General features: G+C 46.2%; 1 protein-coding gene across 6 annotated transcripts in view; it reads left to right on the top strand.

Moving 5' to 3' along the window:
- Positions 1-11,221: 11,221 nt before the first annotated feature.
- The window catches only part of LOC132249425 (endogenous retroviral envelope protein HEMO-like), a 129,001-nt gene continuing 112,743 nt past the window's right edge, over positions 11,222-27,479 (top strand). For 4 of the 6 annotated variants that reach the window (XM_059724522.1, XM_059724521.1, XM_059724524.1 and 1 more), the window contains exon 1: positions 11,253-11,394. The gene's annotated coding sequence lies outside the window, so the exon portion shown is untranslated. Of the gene's footprint in view, positions 11,395-12,367; positions 12,472-26,228; positions 27,421-27,479 lie in introns of those variants that run through there. The other 2 variants (XR_009460910.1, XR_009460909.1) reach the window with 2 other exon arrangements.

The following is a 27,479-nucleotide window of genomic DNA, read 5'->3' on the forward strand; positions in this document are numbered from 1 at the left end:
AGGATTTTGGATTTTTACTTGTTGTGCACAAGCCTCAGCTTAGCATGACTTTTCCAGATCTTACTATAGTCTTTTAACAGACTTAAGACAATTATTGGGGTGCTCATAACCTTTTGTGGAGAGGACTCCCACCAGTCGTCTCGGGAAAGATATGACAACACCTGGGATTAGGGCTCCAGCAGGCTGGATGCTGTGATGAACCCTTAACCATTGTTCAAATGTTGCCCATACCCCCTCTGACTCGGTCTCTTGCCTCAGCATTCCCTAACCCAGCAACCGAGTTTTAGTCAATCAAGTTTAAATAGGCCTCCCATAGTGGGACCGGGGAATGTACGGCCCGAGATGCCTATTAAACTTAGTGGTGTGTGTGTGTCTGGGGGGGAAGTCCTTAGTAAATCCAGATTAGAACTGGTCTGATAAATGCTGAGCTGGGTATGTGTGAACATGGGTTGATCAACATTTGAAGCACAGATTCCCCATCATGCAGTGCTCCCCTGCTTCTCTGGTCCCAGAATTCACTGCAGTCTCTGCTTCAGGCTTTCTGTTCTCCATCTCTCATGTAAATGAATGGTCATCTGGTTCCATCTCGGATGTAAATGAGACCTAGGGCAGTTGTTTCACTCTTATCACCCTTATCTGGAGGGTCTTAGGTGTGTCTCTCACTGCATCTTAATCAGTTTCGTTTAGGTAGAGGAGGGGAGGGAGGGGGGTGAGTCCTTTGTGAGTCAGACAGACTGCATCCTGTGCCAGGGTTGCCCAAGAACACAGAGCTGAGACGTAACATGGGGGGCGCTAGGGGAAACAAGGTCTCCAATTCTTCAATTACTGGCTAAGCAGTAGAGGTCTTCAATTACTGGCTAAGCAGCAGTTGTAGAGTGCAGTTTTGGGCACCTAAAAGCCCACTGGAGGTCCCTTGGGGTTCAATTTGAACTCAGGCTGTGGATCATTCCCAACTTTGTTGCTAATGACTGCATTCTCCTCAATATATGCAAATGTGAGGGGTGAAGCCTGCCTGGACACTAGGACAGCTCCAGATGAACCCATGGTAGAGGAAGCCTCTGGCATTTTAGATGGTGCCTGGACCGAAGCAGTGCTCCCAGCTGAGTGTCCTACCAGCAGACCACCCTGATCAGGGAAGCCTTGGCTGACTGCTTTCTGGGATAAAGTGCTGCCAGAGAAGAGAGGGGTGCAGGGGACCTCTGAGCAATTGTGAACTCTTCACCACAATGCACCTTGGCACTTTTGTTGGGAGCTTAATTCCTGCTCTCACCATCTCAGCATTCTTATCCTCTGTTAATATGACACTGCTGCTTTTCATATGACTGTGAATCCCATTGCCTTGAATCCCTGTGTAAATCAAAGTGCATAGGTGAGTGGGTGGAAGGGGCAGAACTCACTAAATCCCTGACAATGGACAATGATTGTGATTGGCACTGGTTTGAGATATGCACAGGATGTGGCAGGTGTATTTGGAGTCCTACCCATACAAATGCCCAAACACAATCTGTTCCCATATTTGTTCCATTAACCAGGGTGCGTCTACAAGTGCACCTGATTGCACAGTAACCACCAGTACTGTGCAGTTCCAGCTCAGCACAGATTATTTCTGACAGTACTGTGCAGTAGCAACAAGTGACCGTGATGTTGCCACTACTGGGCAGTAGCAACAAGCACTGCCCAGTAGTGGCAGTGTTATGGTTTGTGCCTGCCAGTACTATGTCACCATAGCTCATAGCTACAGCGATGTAGCATCTCATGTAGACACACCCCCAGTCAAGCTGATCAGGCCAATCTCAAGAGAGACATATCTACATATAAGGAAATTGTTAATACATAGGGTGCTGGTAGAATGGATTTGATGGAACCTATAAAATGAATGTGGTTCTGTAGTGCAAATTCCTTCCTGTCTGCAGCTCTTTCTGTCAGCCTCCTCAGCATCAATACTTCATCTCCCCGTTTGAAAGCTAAGTTATGTTTTCAAAAGTCACAGTTATAGTGGAGTTATTTTCCTTTAGTGAAGATGTTGCAAACAGATGTAACACCTATGATGATGTAGCAATGGGAAGAACATCATTACATAAAACCAGATCCTCAATTGCTGCAAACTAATGTCACTTCAGTGCTACCAGTGACACTGTGCTGATTGATATCAGCTGCGTTCCATACTTTCTTTTAGGGTAAATATTTTATATTTTTCCCTTTATTGCTTGTCTTGCACAGGCTAATAAATCTTGATGTTCCAGGCCGTAGAACTGTTGTTTGTTTTTCTTTGCTATTCTTTAAGTGAACCGTGAACAAAAGATGCATGTCATGCCTTCAGGGTCTCAGTAATGTCTGAAGTCTTTCCTCGGGGCTGTAGAAAGCTGGAGGGAAGTCAAATTATCTTATAGAAAGCGGGTAGCCTCAGGAGACTGAAATCAGCTGCAGAATGATGATGAGGATGCTTGTTTGTTTAATGATCACAGCTTAGCGTGCACTCAGTCAAGTCATTTAAGCCCCCATGGTGAATCAAAAAGATCAGTTCAAAATAATAACTTATATAACTAAGTCAAAAAAGCTATTTAAAATGTCCTTCCCAAAACAACAGCCAGTCTTCCAGCATCTGAATCCATATTCTCAAGGATCTGCAAGTGTCAAATGTGATGGAAATTCACCATGACAACCATCACACTCTATTGTATTTTTATATCCAGTGCATTAAAATCCTGCAATGGTTCTAATTTCTGATATTTTGATTGATACGGGGAATATGAGCAGCTCCAAACCAGTGAATTCTGGTGCTATGCGGCACTAACCTTGTAATACTTAAGTGAACTTTCTCACATTATACCTTGCATTTTTTATTTTAAAACAAGGAAGCATCCAGAACAACAAAAATATTGGCCCTGATTATGATCTTGGGTAAATTAATGTCAATCAGGAATTGCTTCAATTAAGTCAGTGGAATGCAGAATCAATTATACTACAATTTATATTGGTATTGGAGTAGGACCTTGACGCCAGGAAGGGGATCAGGGTCCCATTGTGTAAGGAGATGGACAAGTATAGCATAAGGCAGGGCTGTCAAGTTCAAAGTGGCCAGGGCAACATGCTCCACTGGGGGCTGCATACTGCAGGGGCAGCACTAGTGGGTACCCTGGCCCTCCAGGCTGCACACCCTGTGAGTGCAAAGGTGGTTGCTCCCTCTGCTGCACTGCACATGCAGGAGGACACTCCCCACCCTGCTTCTCTGTGCACATGGGTAGGTGCTCTCCCACACAGTGTTGGACTCTGCCTTACCTTCAGCTCTCTTTGGGATCCCCTGTGGCGCTGCGCTGTATGGGCAATTTGGGATGCTGGGTCCCTCAACACCACGGGCTGTGCTGTGCTGCACCCTACTGCTCTTGCCCCTAGGGCAGGATCATGCACCAGATGTTGGGGGAGAGAGGGTACGCCTCAAGACTGGCTGCTGCTGCAACTGAAGCAACAGGGGCAGAGGTCAGAGGCAGCTGGGTGGGAGCCTGGAAGTGGTATGCTCACCCCTCATGGACCACAAGCAGCCTGCAAGTGGCCATGTGGACAGCTCTGGTGCAAGAGAATGTCTTTGCTCCAAAGAGTTTGCAATTTAAATAGACAAGACAAACACAGAGTCAGAGGAGAGACAGAAACTCAGAGAAGTAAAGTGACTTGCCCAAAATAATAGACCATGTCAATGGTAGAACACAGCCCTACTATGCCCCAAGATAGTTGTTCTAGCCACAATACTTTGATACCACTCTGGCAGTATAATGGGGTGTTACTGTTGGCCTGACCCTCATTATTTTGCCAGAGCGCTGAAAATTGGCTCAGTGTAATGAGAACCAGGTAGACAGGACCAGGAGGTATTGCACGGAGGATGCCTTCCAGATAGAAGCGCCCTCTGTAGCATTCTGTACTGGAGGACATGATCTTTGGCCCCATCCTCTCCTAGCTGCCACAACAGGTCTTTTCACTGTTCCTATCTTCTTCCTCCAACATACCTAACTATCCTGATCCTGAGAAGGAAGGCTCCCTGTCAGAGACGTTATCATTATGTTATGCAGGGGTCCTGTAGAACACCAGTGTGTGATCATGCTATTAACATTTGTTTCATGTTACATACCCATGACAGGGCCAAATTATGGTTGAAAATGCAGCATTAATTCAGGCATTTTCTATCTGCTGGGTGCTTGACTTCGCAACACGAACACTCTCTTAATGTAGTTTATTTTTATGTGGCATTGATATAGGTGCTGCTGTTTTGTTTTTAGGAAATAGTCACTTTATTATGCTCCTGGTAAATAGCAAATAAATAAACTGAATGAACAAATGAATAAATAACAAAAAGGCTCCTGAGAATTATGGGAAAAAGTCCTAATGTACTGGCAAAGCACATGCAGAAATACAACCATTCCAAAGAGTCAGATCTGCATGTGGCAGTGAACTGGGTACTTTGAACTGCCAACCCCAGCTTTCTCAAATCACAAGTCAAGGCTCCCAAAACCATGATACTTGTGTCACAGAGCGCCCTCCAGGGGCATGCTTGCTAAAGACTGATACTGCCTTGTCTGGTCTCTGAGAAAGTCACCTAAAGTCATACTAGGCTTGGCTTCTACAGGAAGGCAGGAGCCCAGGCTCCTTCCTGCTCTGAGACCCTGACCTTTTTGTCTCTGGCCTTCCCTGGTTCTCCCTGGCCCTCACTTAAGGAGCTGCATCCATTTCTGCTCCTGAGAGAGGGGCTTTACCCTCCTGTTGGGGTGGACTGAGGACAACCCACAGTTTTAAGCAGCACAGCACAGTTTCTTCAGCAAAGAAATGCAAAACTCTGGAATTTGTGGTTCAGAGATGATATCTTTTATTAGACCAACCAAGAAATTGCAAAAAATTATCTTTTTTTCTGCAGAAAAAGATATATATATATATTTGCAATGTCTTAGTTGGTCTAATAAAAGGTCTCTCTGAATCACGAATTCCAGAGCTTTGCATTTCTTTTTGTCTCAGAACAACACGGCTATCAAATACATCCCTTTCTTCAGTGAAGGCATTTACTAGGGCAAAGGCCAGCCAGCCTGAGGTTCTTTGTCCCTTCCAATGAAGTTAAGCAGTCCCTCCATCCCTAATCCAGTTTGCAGAGCCCTGAGCACTCCTAAAGATACTCAGCTCTTCCCTTTCCAGTCTTTGTAGTTCCTGAGAGCTCCTGCACTTGTTTCAGTCCTCAGACTCCTCTGGCCAGTAGGTGCCAGGCTGCTTTTTTCAGCTTGCTCTCTGTCTCTCCTCTGGACATCTCTCAGGTAATATGTCAACAAAGCCATTCAAGACTGTTGATGCTAAAGGTTCATCTCATGCCAGTTCTGGTACTTACCCCTTCATTCTCTGTGCGCAGGCTAAGGAGGTAAACTCAATCACACAATATAATGACATGAAAACATGAAAATACCACAATAAAACCCATAATCCATTGCAGTTTGAGGAATTCATAGATTTCATAAACATTTGGGCTGGAAGGGAATTTGTAGGATTATCGGGTCCAGCCACCTGCCCAAGCAGCAAGAAGTCAGAAAAAAACATCCAGTTCTTTTTAAAATTGTCTTTTCATTTCTCAGGTCCAAAACTTTAAAGGTATTTAGGTGCCTAACTCTGCAGAGGAATTTGTGTGTCCAACTCCCTCAGGGCCTGAGTCTTTTGGGTGCATGCAGCTCATGTATTCATACTTTCCCCTGCAACCTGTCACAACCCAGTGGTTTTGGTGCCTCGGCATGGTGGAATTTTCCCGCCACATGAGAGCCTCTTGCAAAGTAAAAGGCTTTCTGTTGCTGCAGAAAACCCCCGGTGCAAGAGAGTTCCCGCCATTCGGATGTAAATTTGTGTCTCGCTATTGGCCAGTTCTAAATTATGCACATGTGGCGGCTAGTAATTGGCTTGCTGGCCGTTTAAAAATTAGCGCGACTTCCGCCCAAGTCGGAGAACTTTGAGCACGTTGCAGAGTGCTTCTGAAGAGATCTGACTCGTGGCTGAGTTGATTGATAGACTGATCACCTATCGATTTGTCTCCCCGTCGCCGAGCGCAATCCCAGACGTATCCCTTTCCCTGCCGGCCCGATTTGTAGACGGACGTGCTGGCCTGAGCCCTGCCAGCTGGAACAACTAACGTAGTTGTTCAGATGACCGGACCATTTTCGTCGCAACCACAGGCGACGTAAGTAAAGTTTTTACAATCGTAAAGCTTTCTCGGCCTCTCTATTCACCAGCCTGCCCCGATGAACAAGTAATTATTGAATCACCTCGAGTCGGCTTTGGCCGTCCGAGACACAACCGTTAAGCTATGAGCTTGCTGTAGTTTTAAATGAAACCTGTAATCATCTAATCACATGCCTCTGGGAACTGTGGCTTTAAAGGAATAGGCCTAATATTGTAAAAGTAGCAAATGGTGGCAGCAATGCTTAATAGATGATTTAACTCAGAAACAAAGCACTTCCAGGAACTGTAGCACAAACTGCTGGTATCTGGGTCAGATTTCTGACATGCTTGTGCAGGCTATCAGATTTAGAGTTCAGAATGAACACATCTTCCTCCCACACACTTTTTTTTCCCTTTTTAATTCTTGATTATCTCCTCTTTCTCCTGATTTCTTCTAACTATAGGTTCCACCATCTCAAATTAGTCTGATGCATCCAATTGAGGCTATGGCTATTGCTTAAGGCAGAAAGCATTCTTAATGAGGAGCTGAGGCTGCAGACACTCAAAAGTGACCTGTGTTCCTTATGTCCTTTCAAATGTTGGAAATGCAGAGTTAGGAGCTCCTGATAAGACCATGAGGATTACGCTGAAAACTGACACACGCACACAAGCTGGGTCCTGCCTGCAGGCTTTTTCCTATCTCTGCATAAAATGGTATAAGAAGTTTAAATCAATTTTCGGGAAGGGGCCAATTTGGGAGAGTTTTAACCTGGAGAAGATCTTGACAAAGTGAGCACGTGAACTCAATGTTTTGAACTAGTATACTTATTTGCAAGCCAATCTGTGTATGACAGTTTTAGAAAGATTTGAAGATTTGGTTTTAATAAACATTCCTGTTGCCACCTAAGGATGGATCACCTGTGCACTGTCCCATGCCATCTTTTTAGTGCTATATGTAGGTCAGGTATTAACAGGAATAAAAGTATTTGCACCTTAAATAAAGTGCAAATATTCAAAAAATGAGGGTTGTTAGCATTAGGACAACTTTTCTAGGTTGCACTGGACTCCCTATTACTGGAAGCCTTTAAATTGAGAATGGATACTTTTCTAAAATATATGGTTTAACTTGACCAGGAAATACAGGCTTGTTGCAAAGGAGATTCTTAAGTCTATGTTGTGGCACAGGTCAGCCAAGGTGCTTCAGAAATGGTCCCACATGGGTTTAAAGATCCTGATGCTGTAATTTCACATCTGACATAGATGAGTCTCAGACTAATTACATCAGGCAGAAGGCAGGATAGAAAGGTAATTAGCTGAATTAGTGTGAAGTCAGGCAGAAGGCAGAGCAGTGTGGCACCTTATAGGATAACTCCCAGTAATTCAGAGAGGCATATGTTTTTGTAAGCAACTTTTTAGTTTGAAGCAAGCTGTTGCCTATGAAAACTTATGCTTCTCTGGATCACTGGTAGTTAGTTTACAAGGTGCCACTCTATCTTGCCTTCTGCCTGACTTCATACTAACACAGCTAACTACCCCTCTCTGCTAATTTTAACAGTGTACTACCATTGATTTGTGTGCAGTTTCCCTGATTTATCCTGCAGAAGAAGAATCAGGCTGGTCATCCTATATTTTTCAAAGTGATCCAGGATGCGAGGTGCCCTGACTTTCCAGTGCCTGAATAAGACTGTTTAGAGCTGTTTTTTCAGATGGTAGGAACCATGTTACTTTACTATGTTTCAGATCAGACACTTTGCAGAATGCAAGCACCTGAACTCTCTCCAAGCAGTGGTTCTGAAGGTCAAGGCCAGGTTTTTTTATTCCGTGACTGCAGGGCATACATATTCAATCCATAGTAAGCAATGCAGCATTTCATTCCCCATTTCACTTCCTTCATCCTGCATACAGCTCTTTGTTTAAACCTGGGCTATTTTTAACATGGCTTTGATCAAAGCCTGCTTACTGAGCTAGATTTGCACTTTGTAAGAGGAGACTGGTGATCCGTATCATGGACAGAGGGAATGTTTTCACTGAGACAGGCAACAAAGAAACATATAAGTCTACTCATGGTATTTAATGAACACTTTTAAAGGGCAGAAGCAGAGAGAGAGGGAAAATTTCAAAACATTGCAAAGGAAATAAGGGGTTTTGTACAAACATCTCTGAGTGCTGCTTCCAGTGTTGTCTCTGTAGAGCATGAACCTTGATGAGTAAATAGAGAATGGAGCATTAGAATATGGAAGATGATTAAGGTGCATGAGTCAGGTGATTGCAGGTCTGTTTGAAGCTCTGCTGTAGCATTCTTGGATGACCTTAGGCAAGTCACTTACTGTCTCTTTGGTTTCCCAATCAGTAAAATAGGGACAAAAATATGTACCAGAAGAAGTGAGAGTTCGTTACTGAATATTTATACAGTGACACTGTTTTGGGGTTCTCAGCAGTGAATGGACCTGGGACCCTCTGATCTGCAAGTCTTCCAGGACTAGTCAGGTCTCTCAATCTGGAGGCAGCAACAAACTCACAAACCTTGCACATGCTCTGCCTCTTAAAAGGTATGCATGGGTTACATTTACAGAATGCTTTTTCATTTTTGGGTATAAGGTGCTGTATATTCAAGAACTATGTTCATTTTTCTTGGCTTGTGCTTCTAGCTTGATGTAGTAGATGTGTACATAGTTTTGCCCTGAACATACGGTGGAATTGCCCTGAGATTGCAGTAGCCAAAGTATTGTCAATGCCCTTGTCTCTCCTGCTCACTTCCTAGGGTACACTCTCAGGACTTCTTGCTGTAGGGCAAGCGTGCCTGGGCTGTGGGAGGAGTAAAGGTTTTTGAGGACTCTTTTGGGTAGGTGTTTGTTGCATGGTTGCCTATGGTAGCAGGGGAATGGACCCAGTGGCTCAGGAGGTCTCATCCAGTACTGTGTTCCTACATGGCATCCAAGTTGTTGTTCTATTTTTGGTCACTGAGGTGGCAGGACTCCCATATCCCCTGTTTTCCCCTGTGGCATGCCAGAGAGTGCAGAATGTTTCAGGTCATCAATGCCAGAATATTTTGAGGGGGCAGTGGGCACAGGTACCCCTTGAACAAGAGCTGCTCAGTGCTTTTGAGAGTGAGGTGATTGATGCAGGTGTCTAAGAGAAGATTGTAAGGGTTGATCAGGGTGTAGGTTGTCAGTGTTTCAGTCCAAGTCCAGGGTGTCAAGCTGAGGGCTGAGACAAGGTTGTGATCATGGTAAGCGATAGATCCAGGCTTGGAGATCCACAACAAGAAAAGGATCAAGCTGGAGTTCCAAAACAGTAACACCTAACTGCACTGTTGCTGGGACAGTGCTCTACAGCAGAGGTAGGCAATTATTTTGGTTGGTGGGCCACTTAATGAGTTTTGGTGTGCTGTTGAGGGCTGCACAAAAAAACTTTCAGAAGATACCATTTTATTAAATTACACATAAAAACAAATCATATACCACAACACAAATATAACAGATTTTAATTTTATTTCAAAAAATAATTTTGTCCCAATTTATAGTTTTTTTGAGTAGTGTATATAGAGGCTATTGCATAATAGCTCAAAATAAAGTCTTATTCTTGTATGTTGTATGTGGGGGTGTGAGTGGGGGCATGTGTGGAGAGTGTGGGTGTGTGAGGTGTGATTTGTGTGGGGAGTGGTGTGTGTGGGTGGGGGGATGGGTGTGCATGTATGTGTGGGGGCTGCTTGTGCGCCAGATCTCTGGAACCAGCTGGGGATGGAGGGAAGAAAGTAGGGGGCAGGGGGTGCTTGTAGGAGAATTTGCCTGGGTAGTACTGTGCAGGTGCTGTCCGCCCCCTCCCTCCCCCATCTGGCCTGTGGCTGCCTCCATGGCCCTCTGCATGGGGCTGAGCCTCACCTACTTTTGCCTGGGGCAGCCTGTGCTGCGCTCCTGCCAGCAACCTACTGCACATTTGGCCCTGACCCCAGCCCTAGCACTCATTGCATTGAGTGGGTGGAGTAGGTGGGAGGTGGCCGAAAGCTGGAGCTGGAGCCCTGCACTCTGGGGCAGGAGCTGCCTGGCTGCATCTTCCCACATGCTGCTGCTTCCCTGCACTAATTGCTGCCCAGAGCTGCACAGTGGGGGCAGGAGGCAGAGGAGGAGGAGTTGCTGGAGGCAGGGGAAGGTGAGAAGTACTTAGGTGACTGCACTAGCAGTGAGAACAGCCCTGCCCAGAAGCTGCGTGTACTGGTTGGGGCCTGGGCAGTGCCATTGGCAGATGCAGGGTTGGGTGTGGGCGGAAGTGTGGTATGGGCTGCCTAGGGTGGGAGGCAGTGGGACTTGACACCATGTGGAGTGCCATACGGACAGAAACAGCTGGATACAAGCAATTTGCTGGCCTGATCCACCCTGTGAGTCAAATTTTTTCCATCTCTGCTCTATAGAATGGAGAAAGGTTTTACAGTCCTTTCATCAAGGATTTGTGGCTCCTACTGGGTCCCCTAGGTCACCTAGCCCCCAGGGACAAATCCAGGGGGACTTTTGGAGGAGGAAGTGCACCCCCGCTTTGATTTTTACTCCAGGGACAGCTGCATTTATATTCAAGTGGAGCTGAGAGAATGAACTAATTTCATGATTCATTATTATTCACTTATTTCCTGCTAATCAATCATTCCATAGGTAATAACCCTTTTCTCCTCCCCCCCCATGGAGGATTTCTATCACAGTCTCCTTCCTTTTCCCCTTTTGCTGTTTTTTTTTTTTCCTTTCTTTCCTTTAAACACAGTCCCCTTACCTGTCTATCACTATGGTGGCTAGGCAGCTCATAGAAGTAAGTGAGAGGCCCTTCTACCTATGTGACTGGCCTCACACACTTGGGTGGGGGCTTAGAACAATGGAGAGTTTAAGCAATGACCTCATGGATGAGAGGGGAGGCAAATGCCACTTTCCCTCTCATCCTCTGCCTGGTCTATTAAAAGATATCAAATTCACCCAAGGAACCTTGTCTGCCTGGTAACCAATGATACATTTCAAATTGGTTGGCTGGCAGCCAACCCCTGCTGGCCTTCATTGGATTAGGTAAATGAGGTCAGAAGGTCTATGTAACCCAAGACTGCCCAGGAGGAGGGGTGGCAGCAGCTATGATGAAGACACTGAGAGCAGTTGAACTTCTGCAGCTCTCTCTCTCGAAACACATGGACACACTACAAACTGCCTGCCTCCAGAACAAAGCTCTATCAGCCTCTGGATGATACTTGTGAGTAAGCAACTTGCGATCTAATTAGATACATAGCTTGCAGTAACACAGATGTGTGATCAAAGGCTGCCCAGCCACCCTGTTTGATCTAAAGTATTTCTTTGATATTGCTCTATCCTGTACCCTACTCCTTGTAATCAATAAAGTTCTCTTCTGTTCCTAGCATGGGAGACTTATTGGGAGAGGGTCTAGATTATGCCTTGGGGTCCCCTTGGTCCAGCTGACTAAGGGAGACCACTATTTGTGCTTCAGACTAAGGGAAACACCCCAAGTTCTTGCAGTGGGTTGAGTACCCTCTAGGACTACTAGACCTGTGTTTTCCCTGGGCACAGGGCCAAGAACAGTTCAGAACCTGAGTGGTGGCAGCGTTAGCCCCAGGGTAGCTGGTGTGCTCCAGGAAGGGGGTTGGCCAGATGTGAGGCACTCCCAGGGAGGCACTCAGAGCCTGGAAGGTGGTTGAGCGCAGTAAGGTGGGTAGCTCAGTGCAGGAGCACCCCCTATTGCCCCCCCTCGTGCAGCCTGTAAAGGTGTGCTGCTACCTAGGAACTTGTACTGGATGGCATTGTTCAGGAGAACAGAACTCAGATGAATTAGAGACAGGGAGGAGAAAAACAGGGGTAAAGGCAGGCCAAATGGTCTGGTCTCACAACAGTCAGAGGCAGGAGGGAGTGGAAAGGTGAAGGGCGAAGAGGTAAGTTACCTGGGGTTTCCTGGGTTGCTCATTGCAGCAGTTGATGGAGGCTTTAGGAAGCTGAGCCAGTAGTGTAACCAGGGCAGCATAAAGCTGGGCAGAGGGGTTGGGTAGGGATAGGGGCACTGCAAGTGGTTGGAACAAATCCTTCCCTGACCTCAACTGTTTGTGAGGGGTGGGGGGAACTCCCAAGGGCCTTGAGGGGGCTGGAACTAAACTAAACTAAACTAAACATGAAACTAAAAATGACATAAATCATTTTTTTTTTCTTTTTTTACCCAGATTTCCTTGCAAAGAAAGTTAGTTTATAGTTATCTAATATCAGATTTTGGGACTAAGTACAGACAGTCAAAAAGCCTGAAGCTGAATCGATTCAATCTTTGCAGGTTAGTCTAAGCTGCACAAATTTAATTGACCAGACATTTACCTTTGATACAAGAAATGCAACCACCTACCTGCAGTAGGACAGGCTAGAAGCCATGGGGTGCCAAAGCACAGCTCTCTGACTGTGTTCACTTCTTCTTCCTGCTGCCTCTGAGGTCACTGGGATTTGCAACCCAGAATTACAGCAGCAGGATTCTTCAGGGTTGCTCATCACTTCCTCTTTTTGCTTCCAGGTGCCTCTGGGATTTGTAGTCCACGGTTGCAGCCATCAGTAAATTTGAGCAGGGGCAGGCATGTTTAACCCCCTTCCCTGGCCCCAGATCCCAGCCAGGATTTTTCTGGGTGTGGGACAGTCCTCCCCTGCAAACTGGGCTGCATCCCCAGTGGGGCTTCCCCCACTCTTGTCAGCCAGCCCTTATTTCTCCAGCTAGGGAGCAGAGGGGCAGGGCCAGTCCTGCTCTTTGGAGCAGACAGCATAGCCTAGCCCAGCCCAGTGCTGAAAAGCATGGTTGGATGCTGGGGACTCTGATTTAACTTGAACCAGGAAGTGAACAGAAGTTTCATAAACCAGTTTGACCCAAATCAGTTAAGTCTGATAAACCTGGTTGAATGTAGTATCTTAAACCAGTTTCAGTCATTTTGAACTAGTTTATATGCACTGAGCTTCTATTCTGTTATAGGTTTAAACCAGTTTCTGATCACTTAAACTGGTTTATGTGTAACTTCTGTCCCTAACCCTAGAGGAACCATGGTGATACTCTAATCTTGTGTAAGCAAACAGGTTCACAAATGCAAGCATGAAGCAGGCCTTGTTTTTGGGTGGCTGAAAGAGCAGGTTAGTTGCCATGGTAGGTATATTTTGGGATGTCAGTGTTCTGATGAAGAGATGGAGTTGACAAGCAGAGACCAAAAATGGACCTGTGGGAGTTTCGCACTTACCTGTCTTGTGTGCTATTGAAAAATCCATCCTCAGATTTGGGGTAGGCACCGCTTTCTATAATGATTCCTATTGTTATAAATAAGTTCAGGTACCAGGAGGATGGAGGTCAGAGAGATGAATGATGGAGTGTTGCTTGTCCTTTGCAAGCAAAGATGGTTGTATCCAGCAGGGGGAAGGGTGGGTAAAGAGAGAAAGGAAGCAGGAAAGAGAGAGGGAGAAGGGAGGAAAAAGGAAGAAGAAGAGAGAGGAGAGGGGTGGAGGCTAGGTTGTAGTACTCAGGTGATTTATAAGCCTGACAAGGACTGGACACAAGAGGTCCTTGCTTTCTTTGCCATGCGCTTCCTCACTGCTTCTGCTGTGGGCTGCTGCTCGAAGGCCAGTGCTTTGCTCTGGACTGATGCCTTCCAGGATGGATGGTCATGAGCGATTTGCTCCCACAACTCTGGGTCAATGCCAAAACTCTTTAGGGACATCTTTAGGGTGTCCTTGTACCACTTCTTTAGTGTACTGTGAAAGTGTACTCCATTTGACAGTTCGCCATAGATTTTCTTTGGCAGGTGAGTGTCAGGCATTTTTGAAAGGTGGCTGGCCCATCTTAACCACGCCAGTTTCAGTAGGGTGTGGATACTGGGGAGCACTGATCTTCTGAGCACCTCAGTGTCTGGAATCTTGTCCTGCCACTTGATCTTTAGTATCTTTCACAGGCAGCATAGGTGGAAGTGGTTTAGTTTCCTCCCATGACACTGCTAGACAGTCCAGGTTTTGCAGGCATAAAGGAGGGTTGGGAGAATGATGGCTTTATAAACCTTCAGTTTCATTGACATTCCGATGCCTCTGTGGTCCCAGGATGACTTCCAGAGTCTGCCAAAGGCCACGCTGGCTTTTGCTAGCCTCGTGTTGACTTTGTCATTGATGTGGACAGCACGGGACAGCGTGCTGCCTAGATAGGCAAACTTGTTGACCATTGACAGTTGTTTACTGAGATGTGTAGTTCCTGGGGTGTTGTGCCAGGTGCAGGCTGAAACCTCACGTACGTCTTCTTCGTGTTGATAGTGAGTCTGAAGTTGTTGCAGGCTGACGAGACTAGGTCCAGGGACCGTTGCACATCAGCCTGTGAGCCTGTGCATAACATACAGTCGTTGGCAAAGAGAAAGTCTTGAAGTGTGGCTGTCTGGACTTTGGAGCTCGCTCGGAGCCTGGGCAGGTTGAAGATGTCTCTGTTGAAATGGTACCTGATCCCCATACCATGGTCATCATCTTGGAAGGCATCCGACAGCATGGTAGAGAATACCATGCTGAAGTGAGTAGGTGCAAGCACACAGCCCTGCTTGATGCCATTTGTGACCAGAAAGGGGTCAGAGCATTCGCCGTTCGCAAGGATGCTTGCCATCGTGCAGCTGTTGAACCATATTAATGGATTTTTCCAGGGCATTCGTACTTCTTCATGATTTCACAGGGGCCTTCATGGTTCACTGTGTCGAAGGCTTTGGGTAAGTCAATGAACGTGAGGAGAAAGTCAATGTTCTGTTCCTGGCACTTTTCTTGAAGCTGCCTGGCCACAAGCACCATGTCGGTGGTTCTGCGTCTTTTTCTGAAGCCGCATTAACTCTCAGGCAGTAGGCTGTTTAGATCAGGGGCGGGCAGATATTTTGGGCGAAGAGCTGCGTACTGAGTTTTGACAAGCTGTCAAGGGCCACATTGGTAGCCCTGCCCCTTGACAGATGCCCCAACCCTGGTTGCTATCTTGTGACTGGAAGCCCCACCCCCTAACCCCTGACCTTTGGCACTAGAAGCCCCGTCCCTTGCCTCCAGAAGTACTCCTTTCAGCAAGAGGTTTTGCCATCTCAGAACCAGAAAAAAACAAATTATGTTTTAAAAAGTGAACATCTACAACATTCATTAATTTGGTTACAAAAATATTTTTGTCCTGATTTACATGCATTTGTGTAGTGTATATAGAGATAATTGCACAACAGCTTAAAATGAAGTCTTACTCTTGTATATTGTGGGGAATGGGTATAGGTTCGTGGTGGGCTGTGGGTGTGGAGTGAGAGCATGTGGGGTGTGGGTGGGTAAGGGTTTTGTGGGGGGCTGGGTGCCTGGGGTGTGAGGGGATGTAGGGGGTTTGCATGTATGGCAGTGTGAGGGGGGTGTAGGTGCATGTATATTGTGGGGTATGGGACTCAGCCTATGAACACTCACACTCACACTCACACTCACACACAGTCAAAAGATCAAATATTCCATAATTCATGATACAACCATAAGAGCTGGCTGCTCCCACAGAACCACTCCAGGGAGAGCCTCCAAAATAATTCTGGTTTGGTGGTGACTTCCACTGTAGTGCTTTGCCTGTGCTTACACTGATAGAGAGGAGGATACTGTCTGTCCTCCTGCAGGCAGGTGTGGTTGGGAATGGGCAGGGCTGAGCCCCTGTTTGTACATAGCTATGTACATAGAACTCACATAGGATGGAATTTTCCCCCTCGTGCAGGGCCATAGTCTGAGGTTTTGAACCATTAACTTACAACTGTTGTTTGGAGGACTTGATCAGTATGTAAGGCTCATGCTGAGCCTCTGCACAGCTCTGAAAATCATCCAGAGGGCTGGTGTGTACAAAACCACCTTGAATTTCACACTACAACTCCACTGCTTGTCCACCTAAGCTTTGTTAGAGTAATCTGACAGCTGTTCTGAATTATACCTCCTACAAATGGCTCCAAGAGGATGAGACCAGAAATGTGGATGAGAATGTGTCAGCCAGGACTCCCTTCCCATGACCCTAGTAGCTCAGGTGCCTTAAGAATACCTGCTCTGGCATTATATTGCTGGATGACCCCTGGGTACTGACTGGAGTAATCATTCTTCCCTAGGCTGGACTCCAAAGCTATGACCCTGGACTGTCCTGTCATATATTTATTCATGCTCTTTCTCCCTTTCCTGCCAAGAGTCTCCTAACAAACACACAGGACATTAAAACTCAGGTGTTTAAAAAAAGAAATCACTTTGTGGTAACCTAGGTGTGTCTATACATCCATTTACTGTGAAGTAAGTTACGGCACAGTAAGTGGTTTTTCGACCGGCGTCTACATGTGTAGGCACTACAGCACAGTAACTCTGTGTGTGCACTGACTTGGAAGTAAAGTTACTCCCACATTAGTCCACACAAACAGGGTTACTGAGCAGTAAGGCACCAACATGTAACTTACTGCACAGTAATTACTCGGGAGTAAATTTGCTACCTGCATCATGAGTCAGCGAAAGTTGCCATAATTACCACGCAGTACGAATGCGCGCGTGCAGATGTGTACCCACTCTGTGCAGTAATTTTTGGTTACTTTGCTGCTTGGGTCTCTGGGATTCTCCTTTCTCTTTTGTTCTCAGTTTCTTACTTAGGTGGGGTAAGGCTATGTGGGATGACACAGCCTGTAGAGCCAAAGGAGCCTGTGTCTCATGGGAGGTCTGGGACACTGGCACCCAGAGTCTCAGGGTGGTGGGAAGACACAGGAGGGCCATACCATGTGTGGTGGGGGTGTCCCAGCCTGCACCACTTTGGCTCTTGTGGTATGCAGTCTCCGGTCACCAAGAAGTTGGACAGCTCTGGATTAGATAATGGTTTCAGATACATCTCTGATCAAAGGCAGCATTGAGAGCAAGCCTGGAGAGACAACCCCACTCTTGCTATAGAGGCCTGGGGGTTAGTATAATAGAAAATTAAGGGTGGAAGGGACATCAGGAGGTCATCTAGTCCAACCTCCTGCCCAAATCAGGACCTTCCCCAAGTAGATCCTTCCAGCCAGGGCTTGTTGAGTTGGGCCTTAAAAACCTCCAAGGATGGAGATTCCACCAGCTCTCTATGTAACCTGTTCCAGTGCTTCACCACCCTCCTAGTAAGAGAGTTTTTCCTCATATGCAACCTAAACTTGCTGCAACTTGAGACCATTGCCCCTTGTTCTGTTATCTGCCACCACTGAGAAGAGTCTATCCCCTTTGGAACCACCCTTTGGGTAGTTAAAGGCTGCTAGCAAATGCCCCTCAGTCTTCTCTTCTGCAGACTAAATAAGCCCAGTTCACTCAGCCTCTCCTCAGAAGTCATGTGCCCCAGCACCCTAACCACTTTTGTTGCCCTCCACTGGACTCTCTCCAACTTGTCCACATCCTTTCTTTAGTGGGGGGCCCAAAATTGGACACAGTACTCCAGATGTGGCCTCACCAGTGCAGAATAGAAGGGAATAATTACTTCCCTCAGTTTCCTGGCAACACTCCTACTAATGTAGCCTAGTACGCTGTTAACCTTCTTGGCAACAAGGGAACACTGTTGACTTATATCCAGCTCATTGTCCACTGTAACCCCCAGGTCCTTTTCTACAGGGCTGCTGCTTATTCACTTGGTCTCAAGCCTGTAGTGGTGTGTGAGATTCTTCCATCCTACGTGCAGGACTTTGCACTTGTCTTTGTTGAGCTTGATGAGATTTCTTTTGGCCCAATCCTCTAATTTGTTGATGTCACTCTGAATCCTAGCCCTACCCTCCAGCCTGTTTACTACACCTCTCAGCTTGGTGTCATCTGCAAATTTGCTGAGGGTGCAATCCATCACATCTTTTGGATCACTGATGAAGATATTGAACAAAACTGGTCTGAGGGCTGATCCCTGGGGCACTTCACTTGATAGTGGCTGCCTATTAGACATCAAGCCATTGATCGCTACCCATTGAGCAGGATGATCCAGGCAGCTTTCTATCCACCTTACAGTCCATTCATCGAACCAATACTTTCTTAGCTTGCTTGCAAGAATGCTGTGGGAGACCATATTAAAAGCCTTGTCAAAGTCAAGGTATATCATATCCACTGCTTTCCCCACATCCACAGAGTCGGTTATCTCCTCACAGAAGGCAATCAAGTTGGTCAGGCATGACATGCTCTTGGTGAATCCATGCTGTCTGTTCCTGATCACTTTCTTCTGCTCCACGTGCTTAGAAATAGTTTCCTTGAGGACCTGCTTCATGATTATTACAGGGACTGAGGTGAGGCTGACCGGTCTGTAGTTCCCTGGATCCTCCTTCTTCCCTTTCTTAAACCTGGGCACTATATTTGCCCATTTCCAAGCATCTGAGACTTCTCCCAATTGCCACAAGTTTTCAAAGATGATCGGCAGTGGCTCTGCAATCACATCAGCTATCTCCCTCAGCACCTTCGGATGCATTACATCCGGCCCCATGGACTTGTACATGTGCAGCTTTTCTAAAGTCCCTAACCTGTTCTTTCACCACTGTTGGCTGCTCACCTCCCCAAACTATGCTGCCCAGTGCTATAGTTTGTGAGCTGACCTTGCTTGTGAAGACCGAGGTAAAAAAGGCATTGAGTACTTCAGCCTGTTCCACTTCATCTTTTACTAGGTTGCCTCCTCCACCTTTCCTTGTCCTTCCTTTTGTTGCTAAAATACTTGTAGAAGAGTTCTCTGCTAAGCAAAGTTGGAACCATCTAACTTTCTGCAGGCCTGCACCAGTTGAGATCTTCTCCCAGAGCTGCTTTAAACATACAATTTCATTTTTTGTAGTTACAGAAGGGAAGGGGAGGAGGGGAGGGAAGGGAAGGGAAGGGAAGATTACCACCTCCCCTCAGGTTTTTTGTGAATAGTTTTTTGGCAAGAAAACGAAATCTAACATGTTCTTAGGTGGGACACTGCATGGGTATGTCATGGGGGGAGGGATGCAAGGTAGGAGGGAGGTAGCTGTGGAAGGAAGAAGAGAAAAAGGCTTCACCTCCCTCTGCTTATTTTGGGGTGAAAAGCTATGATATCTCACTCTTCCTTTGTCACCCCAACCTGTTCTCTCCCAGCCTGGACTCTATCAGACTGCCAACCTTCTCCCACTCTGCCCCCTTTCCCCCACCCCCCCACCTCTTCAGTTTACCCATGGCCCCCCCCAAATACCATGAACTAACTCCTCCTGGCTCAGAATTCCAATAAATTCCATCCATGCCCTGCAAGTCCACCTCAGCTGGCTTGGTTTCGCCCTACCCACACAATATAGCTCTCTAGACACAGAATATGCCCCAGCATGTATGTACACATAGAGACATACACATGTATATGACAGTGTTCCCTTCCCTTAGCTGTCCGTATGCTAGATCAGTAGAGGCCAGCCTTTTTGACAAGTGCATCACAAATTAGCCTGGCGTGCTCCCCAACTGCCACTCCAATCCCCTTCGCCTGCTTGATCTGCTGCTCTACTTTCTGCTCCCAGCCCTGTGCTCCTTGCCTGATTTGCTGCTCTGCTTTCTGCTTCCTCCCAATCTACAACTGTGTTGCCTGTCCCTTCCCTGATCTGCTGTAAGACACACGCACACAGGCTTGTCTTTGCCACTTGTGGCACCAGTGCTGCAGGTTGGTCACCTCTGCTCTAGATGCTGCAGTGCTAGGATTCCTTCTGGCGGCAGCCAGGTACATTTCTGCCTCCAAGAGCAGTCTCCTTGAGGAAACCTTCCTCAAGTATTAGCAAGTGAAACAGCCAGGCTCTCTTGTTGGGGCACTGTTGACCCTAGAGCCCTGCAGGAAAACACCCCTACATCAATCCCCAAGAGCAAAAAGGTTACATGGTGAGTCATGGGGTAGGTCCACTCACTTCAGTGGCCCCATTTCTGCTAACACTACAGGAGCTCAGGAATGGTAAGGTTGGATCAGACCTCAGGCATCCTTCTGGCCAAAGGGGCCCCTTTCTGATAGGATCCTTGACAAGAACCTTGGGGAGAAAAGGAGAGAACTCCTGCAGCAGGCTGGCATGGGGCAACTTAGCTCCACATAGATCCATATGGGATGGAGACTGCCCTCATTCTAGGTTTAGTGACATGAGCAGCCCCTCTGCATTCTTTAAGTTTGCCATTCTCAGCACAGAGAGGAAAAGTCCTGATACTAAGCACACAGGAATTGATGCAGCTTGTTGCTTAGCCTGCCTTTGTTTTTTCATCAGCAGCAAGCCTTTACGTTTGCTTCCTTTGATCTGATTTTTCTTTGGACTCTTTTTCACGTTCAGTGCATTCCCATTTGCTGCAGTAAGATTACAATTGCTGTTTTCCATTTAATTTTTCTCCCGAGACCATGCGTCATTTTAGTTTCATGTGCTATGCTTCATTTGCCAGACACTCTGCGTATTTTCTCTATTTCTGTGTATTTACTGTGCTCAGAAGAGAAGCAATTCATCATATTTAAGTGAGCAATTATTACTTAGTCATCATTATTTTCAGTCAAATGTGCAAAGGAACCAAAATGAGGAAGGTTATAATGCCCTACAGAAGATAGATGCATAGGAAAGAGGTATCCCTTTGGCTAGGGACAGACATTCAAAAAGCCTGATTCAAGCTTTGCAGGTTAGTCTAACCTGGCTAGGCTGAACCAGTTGGAAACTGGACAGACATTCTGTCTGGACTGAGGAAATTCAGGCACATGCCTGCAGTGGCTCAGGCTAGAAGCCAGAGGGGGCTAGAGCAGTCCTCCCTTCACTTGCACAGAGTTGAGTTGATGGGTGCGTGACTGGGCCCTGGCAGGACTTTCTTATTAGGGAGGTCTGCCTGCACCATCCCTGGCTTTTCCCCACTGGCTGCTCAACAGCTGGGAGAGTTGTCAGCCCCCAGCCCCTTGCCAGCACTCTGAGGCAAAGGGGGTGGGGGTGCAGTGCATGCATCTGTTGATGATACAGAGCTTTTCAATCTCCCTTCCTGCTTGTCAGACTGTCTGCAGCAAACTGACAGACGAGCAAGGTATCCTGGAGCTGGTAAGAGTCTTTATCACCTGATTAGCAAAACATCAGCCTCTCTCCCATTACTTCAAACTCTTCTTAAACAGCTTACAGGGGTGACCTGTTGATTAGCTCCAAAAGCCCTGTTCTGTCTGCCTGCCTATCCTAATGAAATTGGAGAGACACACATACACAGACACCTCTCGGCATTAGCTAGCACACCACATGCCTAGGGTCCATGGGGCTGGGGTCTGTGCTGTGGGAGATGGGAGGGAGGGGGGAGGATTTCCTGCTTGAGCAGTGAGGGGGGTAGGGCAGGGGGAGGCCAGCAGACCCTGGTGTGTGTGCAGTCTCTGCCAGAGCCTTATACTAGCACTAGCTAGTATACCACATTGTGGCTATGGTCCGTGCTGTGGGAGAGGGAAGGAAGGGATCCCTGCTTAAGCAGCAAGTGGTGAGAGGGGAGGGGGAGGGCGGCACAGGGAAGCCAGCAGGCCCTGCTGTGTCTGCAAGTCTGTGCCAGAGGAGCTCTGCCCAGGGAGCAGAGGGGAGGGGCCAGCCCTGCTGTGAAGCAGGAAGCTCCACCAGCTCGGAGAGCATGCTGGGGTTGCCTGGTTTATCTTAAACTAGCAAGGGGTCTGAGACAGACATTGCATAAACTGGTTTGAGCCAAATTAGTTAAGTCTGATACTACATTCAACCAGGTTTATCTCAGACTGGTTTCAGCCATTTTCAAACTGGTTTATGTGCACTAAACATCTGTTCTGTTATAGGGTTAAACAAGTTTCTGATCACTTAAACCGATTTGTGTGTAATGTCTGTCCCTAGCTTTTAAGAAAACTCTTTTAAGGTGGCCTGTTTTCATACTGCTGAACTCTTTCAACTTCTGACCTCTATGGTCTGAAGAGGAGGCTGGGCCAGATTTTCAAAGTTAGGTGTGCATAGCAGTTTGCACACACAACTTGTGCGTGCAAAGTTGAGACATGAATTGAGGGAAAGTCAGTGGTGGTACTTGGCCAGACCCTCCTGTCACAGGAAACTCCTCCCATTAGAGTAACCAAAAGGTTACAAAAGATTGTGAATGTGGTTCAAAATAGTCTCATGTCTGCACACTGGGTTTGGTTTCTCCTCTTCAGGGTTTGAGTGCACCTTGGCTAAGCCAAAACTTGAAATACTTCGGGTTTATTATATGCCTGATTGGCCACAGGCACACTCAGGTAGCTTGTTTGCATTGGTAACACGTATTCACATTAACTTCATTCCTAACTATAAGATCAGTAGGACAATGGAACAAGCTGCCCAGGGAAGCTGTGAAATCTCCTTCACTGGGAGCTTTCAAGAGGAGGCTTGGATAGGTTTCTGTTTGAGATGGTTTAGGTGTAGCCTATCCTGCATCTGTTCAGGGATTTAGATTAAATGACTCTCAAGGTCCCTTCCAACCTAATGATTCTATACTAATGCTGCATCTTCACCTTTGGCAATCTGGCCCAGAGATTTTTAGCATGCTGCCACAGATGACGGCTGATGTTAAAGAGACATCTTACAGTTCCAACCTGGGATGATATTTCTCGGTATAGATCAGGAATGATATTTCCAGATATAAACTTTTCCTTATAGTTTGCTTATTGCACTGATTGCAGTTGAACTTTTCAGTATGGTAATTGAATACAGCAGGTGGACAGAGCCAGCATTAAAATTGCTATCATTTAGGGAGATTGGAATTGCCAGACTGTATCAGACCAGCCCACTGTCCATCTGGTCAAATATCCTATCCTTGATTGAGGTTCTTCCAGCCCAGGTTCAAGAAGCCCAGAAGTGGTCGCTGTGGAATTATCTGCCCAAAAGGAAAATGTCATTTTAACCCTTCTAGCCAAAGGCTAGTTTATGTCCTGAAACATCTGGATAATAATGCTCTCCATATAAATCTTAGGAATCCTTTCCTGAGCCCTGCTTAGCTCTTGGCTTCAATAATGTCTTGCATGTTCGGTTCTGAATTCCAGAGGATAACTAGTCCCGTTCTTTCTTTATTTCAGCTACCTTATTTGTCATTGTCATGAAGACCTCAAGTTGCTGTAGTGCTTTCATTTTTGGCTCACTTTGTATACTCCTGAAGACATTCACTGACTGAGTGGCTAGGACCAATTTGTGAAAGAACTCTGTCTGTGTCTCAGACTGGCCAGTTCTGATCAACCCAGGTGAAGCAGGAGATAGCTGAGAGTTGGGAAGGCTCCAAAGACAGAAGCAGGGAATATGCCCCAACATGTACGCACATGTATATGACAGGGAAGTTTAGAAGCCTGAGGTTACATCCATATGAAAAGGAAAATGCCTGCATCTGTTGACTATAGAGAGGAGCTGAGTAAAACAGTGACTGAGATAGAGGCAGGTGACTGGGCATTTCTGTCCAGTAACAAAGACATGAAGGGGAACAGTCTTTGAAAATGGCATGTGCCAAATTTTAAACTTAGAAATGCACAAAAGAAAGTTCTCTTCCATCCAGAGCAAGAACAGACTATAAAAATCACTGGCACATGATTGCTCAGACCAAAAACTGAGCAGGTTTCACCAAGGATTGGACAGTCATGCATCTGATAAGACTATCTAAAGATGAATCAGAAAGGGTTAAAAGCCAACCATCACTGCAAAAAAGTTTTCAGCTATCAGTTCTTAGAGCAAGCATTATTCTTTAGGAAGACACACTCCCTTCAGGTAATTTATTCTCAGCCACAAAATGGATTTCCAATCTGGAGCTTGAGCTACCCAGGATTACGGTTGCATCCAACTTAACTTTTATTTTGTCTGAGAACAACAGAGCTCACAGTTTAAAGAAAAACTGTTATTTTCATAAACTACTAAAATATGCCATTGTAGCAGAGCATTATTGTTGCATCTGGTCCAACAGCTGGTGAGAGAGTATGTGCGCACGCACGTGTGTCTGATTGTTGTACCTAGAGGTTAGAAATCATTAGTGATGCTGCAACTGAGAGGTTGATGGTAACAGAAAGATTAGCTGCACTTACTACTTGAACAAAGTTATAATAATGTATCTTAAAGCTTCCAGTTGCCTCAAACCTTTTATTGTAAGGTTACTGGCCAGATATCACAGTTACCTAAAGGAAACAGATGCAATTAAATATCAGGCCTAATGAACAATCTGGTCACTAGATGGCAGAGCTGTTTTATTAAGTATTGTGATTGATATATTAGGGATCAATATGAGAGCATGATCCAGGTAGGAAATGAGAGCAAAATTTGCTTCTGCGTTTGGACAAATCTATTTGAAACATATCCTATCTTAAAACTACAGACATTGGTGAAAGCTTTTTTAGCTGTTGCAAAAGCTGCAGTCAGGTGTAACTGACAATAGGCTGGGTAATTGTTCAGCAGATTTTTTTCCTCCTCACACATGGCCCAGTATTCACGTTATTATCCCTACTGCGACCTTGAGTCATTGCAAAGATTGCTCTTGATGATATAATGCCACTGAAAGGGTGTTAAAATGGTTTAAAACCAATACAAGCCCTGTGTTTTAAATAGGATGTGAAATTGTTGTAATTGTTTTAACAGTGACTATTGATTGTGCTTCTGCAGCATACATACTGTGCATCAAAAAACAGAGAAAGAAAATGTTTGTCTTTAGTACAAGCTGCATGAAGCAAATAAAGCCACAAACTATGAATATTGCTGACTTTCCCCAGCCCGAGTGACTATCTAGTTATAAATGTCAGAGCTCTGGCTTCACCTTCCTGGTTATGCTGCAGGAACCTTTTAAAAATACAAATGATTTGTGGAGCATAATTCATCTTAGTGCCAGTCTGATGGGACTTAGCTGAGCTCATCCTCTTGCTTGTGACTGGAAGTGATTTATAGACTAATTAAGAGATGCATAAGCTTTCATAAGCAAGATCTTACTGTATCAGATGCTCTGAAAGGACTTGTAGGGAGCAGGTGTTGAAATAGAATGTGACAAGGACAACAGAATCCCTCTTGCTGTCACTTTAGCTCCCAGCTTGAACACTTTGGACACATCATTAATGACCTCCACGGCCTCCTGAAAATGATGAACACCTTAAGGTAGCCATGGTAGAAAAGCTGGTCTTGGCTTATAGGAAGCCCTCCAACCTAAGTAATATCTCTTCAGCAGCAGACTACCTGGCTAGGGATGGACATTACACACAAATTGGTTTATGTGATCAGAAACTGGTTTAAGCCTGTAACAGAACAGATGCTCAGTGCACATAAACCAGTTTGAAAATGGCTGAAACCGGTTTGAGATAAACCTGGTTGAATGTAGTATTGGACTTGACTGATTTGGGTCAAACTGCCTTATGCAACAGCTATCTCAGACCCCTTCCTGGTTTAAGTTAAAACAGTCCACCAGCATCGCTCTCTGGGCTGAGCGTGGCTCTCTGCTCCAGAGAGCTGGGCTGGCCCCTCCCCTCTGCTCCCTGACTGCAGCTCCAGCAGAGACTGCACGTACAGCGGGGTTTGCCTTGCTTCCTCCTGCTTCCCCCTTCCCCCTCACCACACCCTGTTCAAGCAGGGATTCCACCCACCCTCCCCATCCCCTCTGCCTTACACAGACATGGGATGACCATCATAGAGGACATTCCAGTTTTCTGCTGTTCTGTCCTCTGTTGATATGAAACCTGATGCCTTGGAGAGAGAAAAATAGAGGACATAAAGGCGTCAGGTTTTGTATCAATAGAGGACAGAGGACAACCAGACTGTCCTCTATGATGGCCACCATACACCTTTCAGCATTAGCTAGCATACTGCATGCTGGCTATGGTCTGTGCTGTGGGAGATGGGACAAAGGCAGACCGTACAGTGGGCCTGGCCATGCCCCATCAGCTCAGTACTGTAGAATGGAAGGGAGGGCTGCTCTAGTGCTCCCCCACAGCTTCTAGCCTGAGCCACTGCAGACATGTGCCTGCAGTTCTGGAATGAAAAGGGAACATCTATCCACCTCCAACTCAGTTCAAGCATTGCAGGTTAGACTAACCTGCAAAGACTAAATCAATTCTGGCTCAGGTTTTTTGAATGTCTGTCTCTAGCCGCTGACTCCTATCTTATTTTTCCCAAGGTACCAGGCCTTCCTTCAGAATTTCAGGCCATGACATCACTGGACATGGATATAACCTTCAGGATTTATTCACTTTCTTCTCTACCAACATCATCTATGTCATAACTTGCTCACAGTACCCCACTGCTGTCTTCATTGGACCAATGGGGGGGATCCTAATGTGAAAGAATGGATGAACACTGATCTGACATCACATCCAGAAAGACAGACAATTTAGCAGAACAATTTAGCCTCCCTGGACATTCTATCACTGACCTCAGAGGAGCTGCTTTCACTCAACAGAACTCTAAGAATTGACTTGAACATGAAATTGCAGAACAAGAAATCAACCACAGGGTGGACTGTGTTAAGACTAAACAGACTCTGGATTTTTATCCCCATAACAAGGGTCTCTGACCCTGATACTTTAAAAAGGAAAGAACAGCTGAGCTATGGGACTGAGCAGCTAGGCAACAGCAGGGGGAGGAGGCTTATTTGGGCTAGGGGGAAATGTGTGTGGTGGAGGAGCCATGACTTGGAAGGGTGTTGTCCAGAGGGATATGGCTTGCTGACTCAGTGTGACCTGTAATTAAAGTCTCATTAAACCACCGTGAATTAGGTGCCTAAAATGCCTTTGCAGACCTGGATCTAAGCCATTAAAAGGCACCTGAACAACTGAAATGCCAACACACATGCGTTTCAGTGGCTCATCCACTTGCTATGTCCATTTCCAAGAGAACTAGTTATCCTCATAGAAAGACTGTCTTGCAGTTGCATACTGGTTACCACTGGTTCTACTGGACCTACTCCTAGGGGCTGCAGCAGCTAAGGCTTGTAAAAGAGGGACACATTGTTATCCTTCTTCAAAAAACAGCTTTTATTGCAGAGGTCACTGCAGAGGAGCTTAAGGTCTTTGTGTATCACATGTGGCCATTAAGGGTAACCAGGGATCCATTTCCCATGGAAAAACTGAGTCAACCATGGATTTTATCTTTTACCAGAGGCAAATAAGGATTTCTTGTTTTACCAGAGAAACCCACGGATTTTGTAGTTTTGCAATGAACAACCTGCAGGCTGGCAGAGTTCCAGCCTCCAGGGAGCTGGGAGGGAGTGGGAGGAAGGTGGTGAGATGGGGGGCACCATGTGCATGTACATGCACATGGGCCCAGGCAGCCTGAAGAGCAGCTCCTGCATGTAATTGGGGGTGAGGTAGGGGGAGGGGAAGAGGGGGATTGAGTCCTTGTAGGGAGGGAGAGGGAGGGAGCTGGGCAG

This window comes from Alligator mississippiensis, chromosome 3, assembly GCF_030867095.1.
Source record: "Alligator mississippiensis isolate rAllMis1 chromosome 3, rAllMis1, whole genome shotgun sequence".
Classification (NCBI taxonomy): Eukaryota; Metazoa; Chordata; order Crocodylia; family Alligatoridae; genus Alligator; species Alligator mississippiensis.